Source organism: Prionailurus bengalensis, chromosome A2 (genome assembly GCF_016509475.1).
Source record: "Prionailurus bengalensis isolate Pbe53 chromosome A2, Fcat_Pben_1.1_paternal_pri, whole genome shotgun sequence".
Classification (NCBI taxonomy): Eukaryota; Metazoa; Chordata; class Mammalia; order Carnivora; family Felidae; genus Prionailurus; species Prionailurus bengalensis.
This window is the reverse complement of record NC_057348.1, coordinates 114,573,246-114,586,153: the sequence shown is the minus strand read 5'-3', so window position 1 is coordinate 114,586,153 and position 12,908 is coordinate 114,573,246. Positions and strand designations below refer to the sequence as shown.

At 37.4% G+C, this 12,908-nt stretch overlaps 1 protein-coding gene across 1 annotated transcript in view; it reads left to right on the top strand.

The window, feature by feature from the left end:
* Positions 1-12,656, top strand: part of FAM126A (family with sequence similarity 126 member A) — a 134,738-nt gene extending 122,082 nt beyond the window's left edge. The window contains exon 13 of the transcript XR_006298527.1: positions 12,378-12,656. The gene's annotated coding sequence lies outside the window, so the exon portion shown is untranslated. The remainder of the gene's footprint in view (positions 1-12,377) is intronic.
* Positions 12,657-12,908: the final 252 nt, after the last annotated feature.

Here is a 12,908-nt window from a genome sequence, read left to right as displayed (position 1 = left end):
TGAGATTGAGTGTAAGCAGGGGAGAGGGGCAGGGGGAGAAAGAAGGAGAGAGAGTGAAAGAGAATCTTAAGCAGTCTCCATGCTCACCATGGAGCATTACAACCCTGGGATCATGACCTGAGCTGAAATCAAGAGTTGGAAGCTCAACCAACTGTGCCACCTGGGCACCCCTCATCTTAAGCTATTTCTAAGTTATAAATTGTTAAAAACAAAATTTTAGACTCAGAAAATTTGGGAGCAAGAAAGGTCTTAAAGTTCCTTTAAGTCCAATTTTTTATTTTAAAGCTGGCCCTCGAACTGCCTGTGTCAGAATCTTCTGGGCAGATTTCCCAGCTTCATCCACAGAGATTCTGGTTCAGCAGGTGAGAGGGGTTGGGGATGGAACACAGCAATCTCCATTTTCATAAGCATGCCACTCTCATTCTACCTATCTCTCCTTCAAAATATTTTATGCACACAATTACTTCCTCATGATGATTTGTTTAGACAAGCCTCAGGAAAGTATTTGTTTCAATGGAGTATCTGACACCTAGAAAGCCCTCAGTAAGTGTTTTCAGTTAACTCTCCTAACAGATCTAGATTCAAGGATTTAGACAGAAGGGTGGAGGGTTTCTGTATTGAGGTCACCTGGAGAGACTAAGGTAATGAACTAGCCTCAGTCTCTGCCTAGATGTCACCAGGTGGTGATACTCTTTTGTTACGTTTTACCTTTATTTCATCATAATAAGAGTTTATTTTTTACAAACCCAGGCATGTCTTACCTAGTAAAGCGAGTAAGGAGATGAGGGAAGTTTCCTCACTTTTCTTAGACACCCTTGTTCTTTGGTGGGAGCTTGGACCAGCCTTGGCCAGGTAATTGACTTGCAGACTAAACGTTGAGAAACATCGCTTTAGACCAACGCATCATGTATAGTGAACACTGAGAGTTAAATGACTTGTCCGGGGTTATATCAATACTTTGTGAATACACTAGTTCAAATGATTACCTGCATAGTCCCCTAAATGGAATTACCAGCTTAAGGATAGATTTTATGAAAACTAAAAAAATTGCATTGCTGCAAATTATCCATTACATCTATGTGTTAGCAACTATGCATTCCTCCTCTGCCCTCCAACCCCCCTTTTATCAACAAGTGCTTCCAATCTTAAGCTTTAATTTACTTTTAATATTTAATAGGTATGTAATTGTGCTCTAAAATGTCCATTTCCTTATTAAAGAAACTCAGCAGGGGCACCTGGGTGGCGCAGTCGGTTAAGCGTCCGACTTCAGCCAGGTCACGATCTCCGGTCCGGGAGTTCGAGCCCCGCGTCAGGCTCTGGGCTGATGGCTCGGAGCCTGGAGCCTGTTTCCGATTCTGTGTCTCCCTCTCTCTCTGCCCCTCCCCCGTTCATGCTCTGTCTCTCTCTGTCCCCAAAATAAATAAACGTTGAAAAAAAAAATTTAAAAAAAAAAAAAAAAAAAAAAAGAAACTCAGCAAGACTGCATTTTTCATTTTGGTAACCTGATGTCTGCAAGTCTGCATGTGTAAATGGTTTGTCCATGTTGACTGTAAATCAGGTAGAGTAACGTACTGATCTTATACATTTGAGATTTTTGCTCAATAATTTGGATAGTAAACTTTTATCAATAGTTTATTACACATTTCTCTCTTTGACTGACTTTCTTTTAATATTCTATATTTTTACAAAAGTTATATATTTTAGGTATATCTGAAAATGGACTCCCATTTTGTCATGTTCTTCCATAGCGTAAATAAATACATCAGTCCATTTTCCCTTCTAGATTTAAAAATAATGTTCAATGTTTAATGCTAGACTACTTGGAATTATTTTCAGAGTTAGTACATCAAATTTTGATGTATTAAAAAATTTCTTATCCCTCTTCTTGAATTATTTGTGCCCTACACTTCCTCTTTGTTTTCAGTGGTATGCGAATTTTCTCTTCTTTACTAAGGAGACTGTGGAGATGGAAACATTAACTGATCTGAGTCAGTGAGTACCAATGTCTTTCTGGAAAAAAAGGATGCCAGCCTTAAGATTATGATGATAATATTGCTATTACCACTACTACTATGATTATTAATCATCACCATCATCAAATAATGGCACCATATGATAGTCTTGTTCACTATTCTTTCTAGATAAATTTCACTATTAATTTGTCAAGAGAATGGGCTGGAGACTGTAACTGGTATTTAATTTAATCTAACTTAAATTTAATCTAACATGTTAATATTCTACTTAGACTTCTTAGATAGGAAAAAGTCATACGTCTTCATAAATTTATCTGCCCTCCCTCTATTAGAGTTTTGGGTTTTCTTGTAAGTAAATCCCTTCTATTAGATGGTGAAATAATCAGGTTAAAGAAGACTTTCATAACTTATGTATTTCATTTTTATCAAATAGCATGTAGAAATTAAACATATTTGGTATCCTATGTGAAAATCCAGAATACATAATGCTGTGTAAAAAATATATCTGCATTTTGGAAAAGGTTAGAAAGAATTATACAAAGTAAAGATTTAGGAGATTATGATAATTTTTCCTTTTTGGCAAATTTTCTTTAATGATATTATTAAATTCTTATGAGAAGAAGTTGATTGAGAAATATTGATTCCTAGAATCAACGATTATTATTTATGTTCACTTTATGTATATTGCCCATTTAAATTATATTTCTCCTATTTTAACTCTTTTGTATTTGCTGTATGTTTTCTCTCATTAATTTGTTCTTCAACAAATATTTAATAATGCAGAAGTTAGTTTCACTGATTAGATTTTCTTTTTCTTTTTTCATTATTTGAGTTAATAGGGTTTGTATTAAAATTTTTGGCAGAATCAGCTATTGGTGTTATTAATTTTATCTCTCCTCAAAATATGTTTATTCTTAGTTTTATTATTTCCCTTTTCCTACTTTCTCTTGGCTTGCTATTTAGTTTTGTTTTGTTTTGTTTTGTTTCAAACTAAAGTAGAAACCCAGTTGATGTTTCTTTTTGTTTCTTAGCTCTGGAAACCTCTAGAGCAATACAATTTTCCATAATGTTCTGCTTTTGCAATAGTCCATAAATTTTGACATAATGCATTTGTATATCCTGTTATTCTGTAATTTAGCTAAACATTAGGAAAGCATATAGAAATATACTTTTATTTGGACACTTTTTAAGAAGATTTTATTTTTAAGTAATCTCCATACCCAGTATGGGGCTTGAACTCACAACCCCAAGATCAAGAGTCACATGCTCCACCAACTAAGCCAGCCAGGCACCCCTTCTATTTGAACACTTTTAAGTTCTACTGTTGTTGTGTATCATTTTGTTGTGATTTGAGTATGTGGTTTGCAGATTTCTGCCTTTGTGCATTTCCTAGTTATATCATTGTTTCCCAAATATGGTTACTTTTTGTGGAAAAGCCTACAATAGCTTGGAAAAAAATATGTTTTCTTGCCTTATCATTAAGGTTTTTAAAAATGAATTGGACTATTACTACCTAATGTATTATTTTATTCAACTTTATGTTTTTAAGAAAACATTTGTCTATGTGTTTTGTCTTGTCACATTCTTCCTCATAATGGAGTATTGAATTTTTTAAGTATATTTTTATTCCTATTTCTTTTTGCACTTCAGGCGCTTTCTAGTTTGTATTTTGTTACTATATTGTTTGAGATATATAATATCAGTATTGTTAGGTTTTCTCTTTTTATTTTATTTTTTCCAGTTTTTATTTAAATTCTAGTTAGTTAACATATAGTGTAATATTAGTTTCAGGTGTGGAATTTAGTGACTCATCACTTCCATACAATACCCAGTGCTCATCACAAGTGCCCTCCTTAATCCCTATCACCTATTTAACCCAACCCCCCCCTCCACCTCCCCTCCAGTAACCATCAGTTTGTTCTCTATAATTAAGAGTCTGTTTCTTGGTTTGCCTCTCTTTTCTGCCTCCCTCCCTCAACTCTTTTTAATATACCTTATATAATTATATAAAGAGCTTGTTTACTTCATAATTCTTTTGGTAAGAAATCTACCCTATTCACTATCATGATAGTAATCCCTACTTTTCTTGTATCAAAAAAATTCAATTTTCTTCATCTTCAATTTAGATCATCCTAGTTTTTACTTCCTGTATGTATTTTGGGTTTTAAGATGTCCTTTGAAAGCATCAGATTTATTGGATTTCTTTTGAATCTAGATATTTATCTTTTTCTCATGGAAGTGTGACACACATGAAGTTGATAAACAAGTTCACATTAGTTACAGGTGTTTAACATAGTAAACCAACAAGTCTATACATTATGCTATGTTCATCACAAGTGTAGCTACCATCCGTTGCCATATAATGCTATTATAATACCATTGACTATATTCCCTACATTGTACCATTTATCCCTCTGACTTATTCCATTACTGGAAGCCTGTATCTCACACTCCCCTTCACCCATTTTGCCCATCCTTCCACCTCCTCCCCTCTGGCAACCATCAGTTTGTTTTCTGTATTTACAGGTCTGTTTCTGCTGTTTTTGTTTTTTTAGCTTCTGCATATAATGAAATCATATGGTATTTACCTTTCTCTGTCTGGTTTATTTCACTTAGCATAATAGTCTCTAGGTCCATCCATGTTCCAAATGGCCAGATCTTAGCCTTTTTATGGCTGAGTAATATTCCACTGTATATATACATTACATCTTCTTTATCCATTTATCTATTGATGGACCCATAGGTTGTTTCATCATGGCTATTGTAAATAATGCTGCAATAAACATAGGGGTGTGAAATATTTATCTTTTTTTAAAAGGAAGCTTAGCCAGGTGTGCCTGGGTGGCTCAGTTGGTTAAGTGTTCAACTTTTGATTTCGGCTCAGATCATGATCTCACAATTCATGAGTTTGAGCCCCACATCGGGTTCTGTGCTCACGGTGCAAAACCTGCTTGGGATTCTCTCTCTCCCTCTCTCTCTGCCCTTCCCTAGTTTGCTTTCTTTCTCTCTCAAAATAAATAAATAAACTTAAAATTTTTTTAAAAAGAAACCTTAGCCAAATCACATTTTATTTTAATCAATTCCTTTGCATTCACATTATTTAATTTCTACAAAAGCTTAAATATTGCTGCTACACTTTTTTTTTCCTCAAAGGAAAACTAGATGAGTTTTCTTGTGCCTTTTTAAAATGTATTCCTTCTGGGGTGTCTGGCTGGCTCAGTCAGTAGAGCATGCGACTCTTAATCTTGGGGTTGTAAATTCAAACTCCATGTTGGATGTAGAGGTTACTTAAAAATTAAAAAAAAAATCTTGGGGCGCCTGGGTGGCTCAGTCGGTTGGGCGTCCGACTTCGGCTCAGGTCATGATCTCGTGGTCCATGAGTTGGAGCCCCGCGTCGGGCTCTGAGCTGATGACTCAGAGCCTGGAGCCTGCTTCCGATTCTGTGTCTCCCTCTCTCTCTGACCCTCCCCTGTTCATGCTCTGTCTCTGTCTCAAAAAAAAAAAAAAAAATAAAACATTAAAAAAAATTAAAAAAAAATCTTAAAAAAATATATCCCTTTGTCCAATTGCATCAAGAATCAATCACTGATCTACTTTCTGTCACTAAAGATAAGTTTCTATTTTCTAGAATTATATAAATGGAATCATAAAATACATACTTTTATGGCATCTTTCCTGGCATCTTTCATTCAGCATAATTGTTTTGGGATTCATCTATTTTATGGTGGGAATCATAGTTTATCCTTTCTGTAGGTAAGATAGCTAAATCGTATTCCAGTGTATGGATATATCACAATTTGTTTATCTATTCAGCTGTCAGTGGACATTTGGGTTGTTTCTAGTTTTTGGATATTACACATAAAGCTGATATGGATATTTGTATACAAGCTATTATGTGGATATATGTTTTAATTTCTCTTGGGTATATGCCTAGGAGTGTGTCTTAGTCTGTTGGGGCTGCTATAACAAAATACCACTGATTGAGATAAACAATAGAAATTTTTTTCTCATAGTCCTGGTGGCTGGACGTCTGAGATCAGGATGCCAGCATGTTAGGCGAGGGACTTCTTCAGGGTTGCAGACTTCTCATTGTGTCTTCCCATGGTGGAAGGGGATGGGGAATTCTGTGGCATTTCTTTTATAAGAACACTAATACTATTCCTGAGGGCTTCACCTTTATGACCTAACCACCAGCCAAAGGTCCCACCTCCTAATACCATCACATCAGGCGTTAAGATTCCAACATATGAATTGGGGATGGCGGGGGCGGGGGGGCAGCGATACACAAACATTTAGGCCATAGCTGAGTGCTGTTGCTGGGTTGTATGGTAACTTTATGATTAACCTTTTGAGAAATCAACAAGCTCTTCTACAACGAATGCACCATTTTACACACCCTCCAGTAGTTAGAAGAGTTGCAATTACTTCACCTTCTTAACAACACTTGTTATTGTCTGTTTTTGTAAAATTCTAGCCATGCTAGTATATATGAAGTGGTATCTTACTATGGTTTTGATTTGCATTTCCCTAATGACTAATGATATTGAGCATCTTTTTATGTGCTTAATGGCCATTGATATATCTTCTTTGGTTGTTGAAGTACAATTTATTACTTTTTCCCTTTATGATCCATGTTTTAGTATTCCTATCTAAGAAACACTGTTTATCCTTCAGTAAAAAAGATTTACTCCTTTGTTTCCTTCCATAAGTTTTATAGATTTAGGTTTCACATTTAAGTTTGACTTAATTTTGTGTGTGATTTGAAGAAAAGGTCCATGTTTATTTCTCCCCATATAGATACACAACTATTCCAGCACCATTTGTTGAAAAGATTTTTCTTTCCTTTCCTTTTTTTTTTTTTTAATTTGAATGAGAGAGAGAGAGAGTGCAAGTGGGGAAGAGGAGCAGAGGAAGAGAGAGACAGAGAATCTTAAGTGGGCTCCACGCTGAGTGTGGAGCTGGATGTGGGTCTTGATCCCATGACCCTGTGATCATGACCTGAGCCGAAATCAAGACTCGGATGCTCACCCAAAGGAGCCACCCAGGAATCCCAAGATTTTCCTTTTTCCATTGACTTACTTTGGCACTTAAAAAAACAGCTGACCATATATGTATTATTCTCTTTATGGACTGTATTCTGTTGCATTGGTCTATATGACTAGATCTTTGCCAATAACAAACTGTCTTGATTACTGTAGCTCAGAGCTTCTCAACCTCAGCTCTATTGAATTTTGGCTCCAATAATTCTTTGTGGGAGAGGTAAGAGCTATCCTGTACATTATAGGGTGTTTAACAGCATTTCTGGCCTTTATCCAAAGCTCTGCACCCACTGTAGACAGCATATAGATGGATCATGTTTTTTAATTCACTCTGCCAATCTTTGTCTTCTTCTTCTTCTTCTTCTTCTTCTTCTTTTAATGTTTATTTATCTTAGAGAGAGAGAGAGAGGGAGGGAGGGAGAGAAAGACAGAGCATGAGCAGGGGAAGGGCAGAGAGCGAGGGAGACACAGAATCCAAAGCATGCTCCAGGTTCTGAGCTGTCAGCACAGAGCCCAATGTGGAGCTTGAACCCACAAACCATGAGATCATGACCTGATGCAAAGTTGGACACTTAACTGACTGAGCCACCCAGTTGCCCCCCAATCTTTGTCTTCTAATTGGTATGTGTTACACCATTTACATTTACTGTAATTATTGATATGTTGTGGCTTAAGTCTGCCATTCTATTTGTTTTCTATCAGTTTCTTCTGTTTTTGTTTATTTATATTTATTTTTTTTTACTTAGACTGGGTTGCTTAAACATTATTTTAGAATTCATTCACATTTTAAAAAAATTTTTTTTAACATTTTTTTATTTTTGAGACAGAGAGAGACAGAGCATGAACGGGGGAGGGTCAGAGAGAGGGAGACACAGAATCCGAAACAGGCTCCAGGCTCTGAGCTGTCAGCACAGAGCCCGACGTGGAGCTCGAACCCACGGACCGTGAGATCATGACCTGAGCCGAAGTCGGCCGCTTAACCGACTGAGCCACCCAGGCGCCCCTCATTCACATTTTTAAAAAATTCTATTTTCTTTTTTTTTTAATGTTTTTATTTATTTTTGAGACAGAGAGAGACAGAGCATGACCAGGGGAGGGGCAGAGAGAGGGGGAGACACAGAATCCAAAGCAGGCTCCAGGCTCTGAGCTGTCAGCACAGAGCCGGATGCGGGGCTTGAACTCACGAACTGTGAGATCATGACCTGAGCTGAAGTTGGACGCTTAACCAACTGAGCCACCCAAGTGCCCCTAAAAATTCTATTTTCTTTTAAACCTCTTTATATCTTTTTGTTTAAAGTGTGCCTTTTGTAGAGAGCATATAGTTGAGTCTTGCTTTTTTATTCACTCTGCCAATCTTTACCTTTTATATGATGTGTTTAGATCATAAACCTGATGTAATTATTGACATGGTTAGAGTTAGATCTATCATTTTGTCATCTCATCATTTGTAGCCTGTTTTTTTGCTCTTCTGTTCTCAGATTTTTGCTTTTTAAAAATTTTTCTTAGTATTCCATTTTAATTTATCTGCTTGCATTTAGGCTGTACTCCTTTATGTTATTACTATTTTTAGTCGTTGGTCTTGGAATTAAAATATACATCCCTAATCAAAGTTTGTTTTAATACAGTGGATCAAAAGCTATCCTGGAAACCCACCTCAGATGTCTATTTATATCTCATTGACTAAAACTGGTTTTCATCTTTGCCCATTTATAAGCAATCATTGTCCACGAGTAGTGACTAGATTAGACAAATTAAGATTCATATTCTGGAAATGGAAGGGCAATCCATCTACACTGAAATCGAGGGGTCTCTACCTGCTACCTGAATAAACTGGTGTTTTCTAGCAGGAACGAAGGGGAGTGAATATAGGAAAAACAAGAGTCAGCACCTGCCACAGTGATTAATCTTATATAATATACCTGATTTGCCAAATGTTTAATCTCAGTACATTTTAACACAATTCTTTTTTTGTTAATTTTTGTTATTAATAATTGTTTTACTAAGGAAAGCTATCCTCTTCAAAGTACTATACAAACTCTAGCTTTTAGTATTTGTTGGCACTATACTTCCTGTTCCCAGTGTTGTTTGTTTGGGTTAGGAGTGACATTTAGAACAAAGTGTGCCCAGGGGCGCCTGGGTGGCTCAGTTGGTTGAGTGTCTGACTTCGGCTCAGATCATGATCTCACAACTCCTGAGTTCGAGCCTGAGCCCACGTTGGGCTCTGTGCTGACATCTTGGAGCCTGGAGCCTGCTTCGGATTCTGTGTCTCCCTCTCTCTCTGCTCCTTCCCCACTTGCATTCTGTCTCTGTCTCTCTCAAATATAAATAAACATTAAAAAAAAAATTTTTTTGGAACAAAGTGCGCACAAAACTGGCCTATGGCAGACAATAATTATAATCTATTAATGAGTGAGTGAACAATGAATGGATGCATATAAATAGCTATTTTCTGACTATAAAAATAAATTTTGATAAAGATCAAATTTATCCTAGTGGATCAGAATTTCTTCCAGTGAGATTATTTTGTCATATAGGAGACAGTCATAGTTAAAACAAAAACAAAGCAGGAAAAAAGCTTAATTTGTGCCACTGGGTCGTTTCCTTTCCCATTTTTAAAAGAAGGTAGGTGTTATAAACAGTGTTACTTGTAAGTAACAGTAAATAAGCTTAAATAAGTAAATAAGCTTAAATGGGGGGACAAAAGCATTGGCATTTGCAAAGTTTAATTAAATATAAAATGTTTGGCTTGTGAAAACCAGGCCTGTGATTTTGAAAACACATTTCCTACTTTCTTCTCTAATGGAAGCTTACAGCTCTTCATCAATGATGATTGAATTATAAATTATCTAGGGCAGAGACTGTATTTTCTATCTCATTAACAACTTATGCATGCAGAGAGACAGGTTGTTGAGCCTCATGATGGTTTACAATTTAATAAATGCTTACACAGGCGTAATCTTATTGAATTTCCTTAACCTTCCAAGGAATTCGCCAACTTTATGGAAAAGGAAGCTGAGGTCCAACAATGAATGAAAAATTTCAATTCACATGACTTGAATTGTTCAGGTTGAAACTGGAATTGGCTCCTCAACGCAATACTCTGTCCTCTACCCCAGCATCCTCAGGCCCCTCTCCCTGCCTTTGCACAATCTTCCTGGAGCTGGGCTGCATACATTTTTCATGAATACTCTCCTGCCACCTTGGTGTTTCCTAGAGGGACTGCATGGGCCATTTGGGTAGGAAATCGTTTATTGTGTAGGGTTCTGTTACTTAGCTTTGTCGGACCTCACCCGCTAAGTGCCAGCACTGTCCCCCTGTCATTATGACATCCAGATATGGCCTCCACATTGCCAGATGCCCCCTGGGAAGCAACACTGTTCCAGAGCTCTCCCCCAGGCTGCTTCTCTGTCATCATAAATGGCAGGACTGACAACCACAATGAATAAAAACAGCCTTGATAAAGCATTTTGAACATCTTTGACCCAACACATATACCCTCTTGTTTGCAAGGCTGCTCGAGGACACAGGAGGACATGATTAGAGGGGATAAAGGAGTATTTGAAATCCTTTAAGCAAAAGGAGTGCCAAAGTTTAGAAAAGGAGCTACCAACTGGGTTAGAAGAACCACCCCCAAAATAATCATGATGATAACAACAATAATGCTAACATCGAGTTTTGCTATGTAATAGGTGCTGTGGTAAGCCACTTACATATATTATCTGATTTCAGTCTCCCAACGGTACCATGTGGTTGTTGCTACAATTGTCCTCATGTTATAGAAGAGTGAGCTACCATCATCCCTTGCTGTAGCCATTACTATAACTTCCTTTCTGGTCTTTCTACTTCCATGGTTACTCCCATGTAGTCCATTCTCCACAAAATCAATCTGAGCCATGTTTATAACATGAAATCAGATCATAGTACTCCTCTGTTAAGACTCTCCAATTACTTCCTGTCACTGGATAAAATCTAAAGTTCCACCATGGCCCATGGGGCACACATATGCTGCCCCACGCCCCTCCCTGTCTTCATCCTCTGATTCACATGGACCTCTCTGCAGCCACAACAGCTCCTTGCCCTACTTCAAAGCTTGTTCCTGTCTGATATTCTTTCCCCAAGATAGGACACAGTCCTTTCATGTATTTAGCCTTTGACCCAACCTGACACCCGAGAGAGCCCTTTCCTGAAGGCTTTCTCTAAAATTGCCTCCCTTCTTCACTCTCTTCCCATCATCCTGTTTTATTTTTCCTCACAGCTCTTGGTGTCACTTGACGTTATAAAGACTGCTTCTTTATCCATCTGCTCATTGTTCTTCCTTTCATAAGAATGGGAATTTGGTAGGTGGGGACTTTGTCTTGCGCACCCTTTAGAAAATTGCTTGGCATATAGTAACTCAATATTTGTTGAATACATGTGGCTTAGAGAAGTCAAGTTTATTGCCACATATTCGGAGCCAATAAGGGGTAGATTTGCACTGTGAACTCCCAAGAATGTCAGAGAAGACTCTTCTTCGGGAAGAAAAAAAACTACAGATGGCAGAGAAACTTAGGATGGGAGATAGGAACAGAACAAGGCCTTTCTTCTCCTCTCTCCAAGGGATGTTCAGAGGAACTCCTTATTTATTGATTGATTGATTTATTAATTGAGTCCATTCAACAACAGAGACTTGTACAAAAGGCAAAACTAAAGTGAAGACACTTTCACAGACCTCAAGTCAGGAGTCTGCAGATAAACTAGAACTAAAGCCCATTTCTCTTTCTGGGCTGTGCACTTTGTTAGATAGCTGTATGCTTCAGCCTTGGTCCTTAATTTTTATATTAAAGGAGTTATTGCAACTGGGAGCTGTGTGCCCTTAAAAAAGCTCTGTAGGGGTCATTTTGAACAAATTAATTCAGGCTTAGTTAAAAAATAACCAAACCAGAATTGCAGTCTGCCCATTTATCCTTGCTTTGTTCTATTGCTTTAGAGTTATATTCAATTTATGAATTTTCCCCTTTCAGTTCTTGGCATTGTATCTTTTTGTCCCTTTCTCCTTCCATACCATAATCCCTAGGGAGCCTAGCTAGCTCTATATTGAATAGTTATTTTTTTTTAATTATATAAAATATTAAAACGGTTTATCTTGGGACGCCTGAGTGGGCTCAGTCAGTTAAGCGTCTGACTCTTGGTTTCAGCTCAGGTCGTGATCTCACAGTTTGTGGGTTTGAGACCTGTGTCGGGCTCTGCGCTGGCTCAGGAGTCTCTCTTTCTCCCTCTTTCTCTTCCCCTCTCCTGCTTGAGCTCTCTCTCCCTCCCTCTCTCTCAAAATAAATACAGACACTTAAAAAAAAAATAAATAAATAGAATGGTTTATTTTTTTCACCAGGGGGAAGCAAGGGAAGCCGACAGAATAGAGTCTCAAGTGATGTGGACCCAGTTTCTTGCTGGAATTTGCAAAGCCGATTTAAGCATGATCTTAGTTGTCAGAAGATTGCCTTTAAAATATAAAAATTAAAGAAGACAGCCTCTGCAAATGCAAATTTTGAAGAACTTGGAATCTTTTTCATTTCAAATATAATATTAACCACAGAGCTCCTCTAGCTGGATATCACAGAGTGCACAACCTAAAGGAAATCAAAACAATAAAAACAGCCTCTCTACCTTGCTGGTGTTTGGTGATATCTTTGCCCTATACCGTCTCCCGCATGTTACTGTTTAGAAGAATAGCAGTGTGCACGAGAGATCTAAATCACAATGACTAGCTAAGAAGCAAGGACTGGATTTTAGTGGATGCAATGTGAGGACTTGCAATATGGAAATGATGCTTCCCAAACTTTTCAGGGTTGTTTGCCTCACTGTTAGGGGCAAAAAAAAGTTTATGTGAGGGAAAAAAAGTGGTAAGAATGCCTGAATGTCA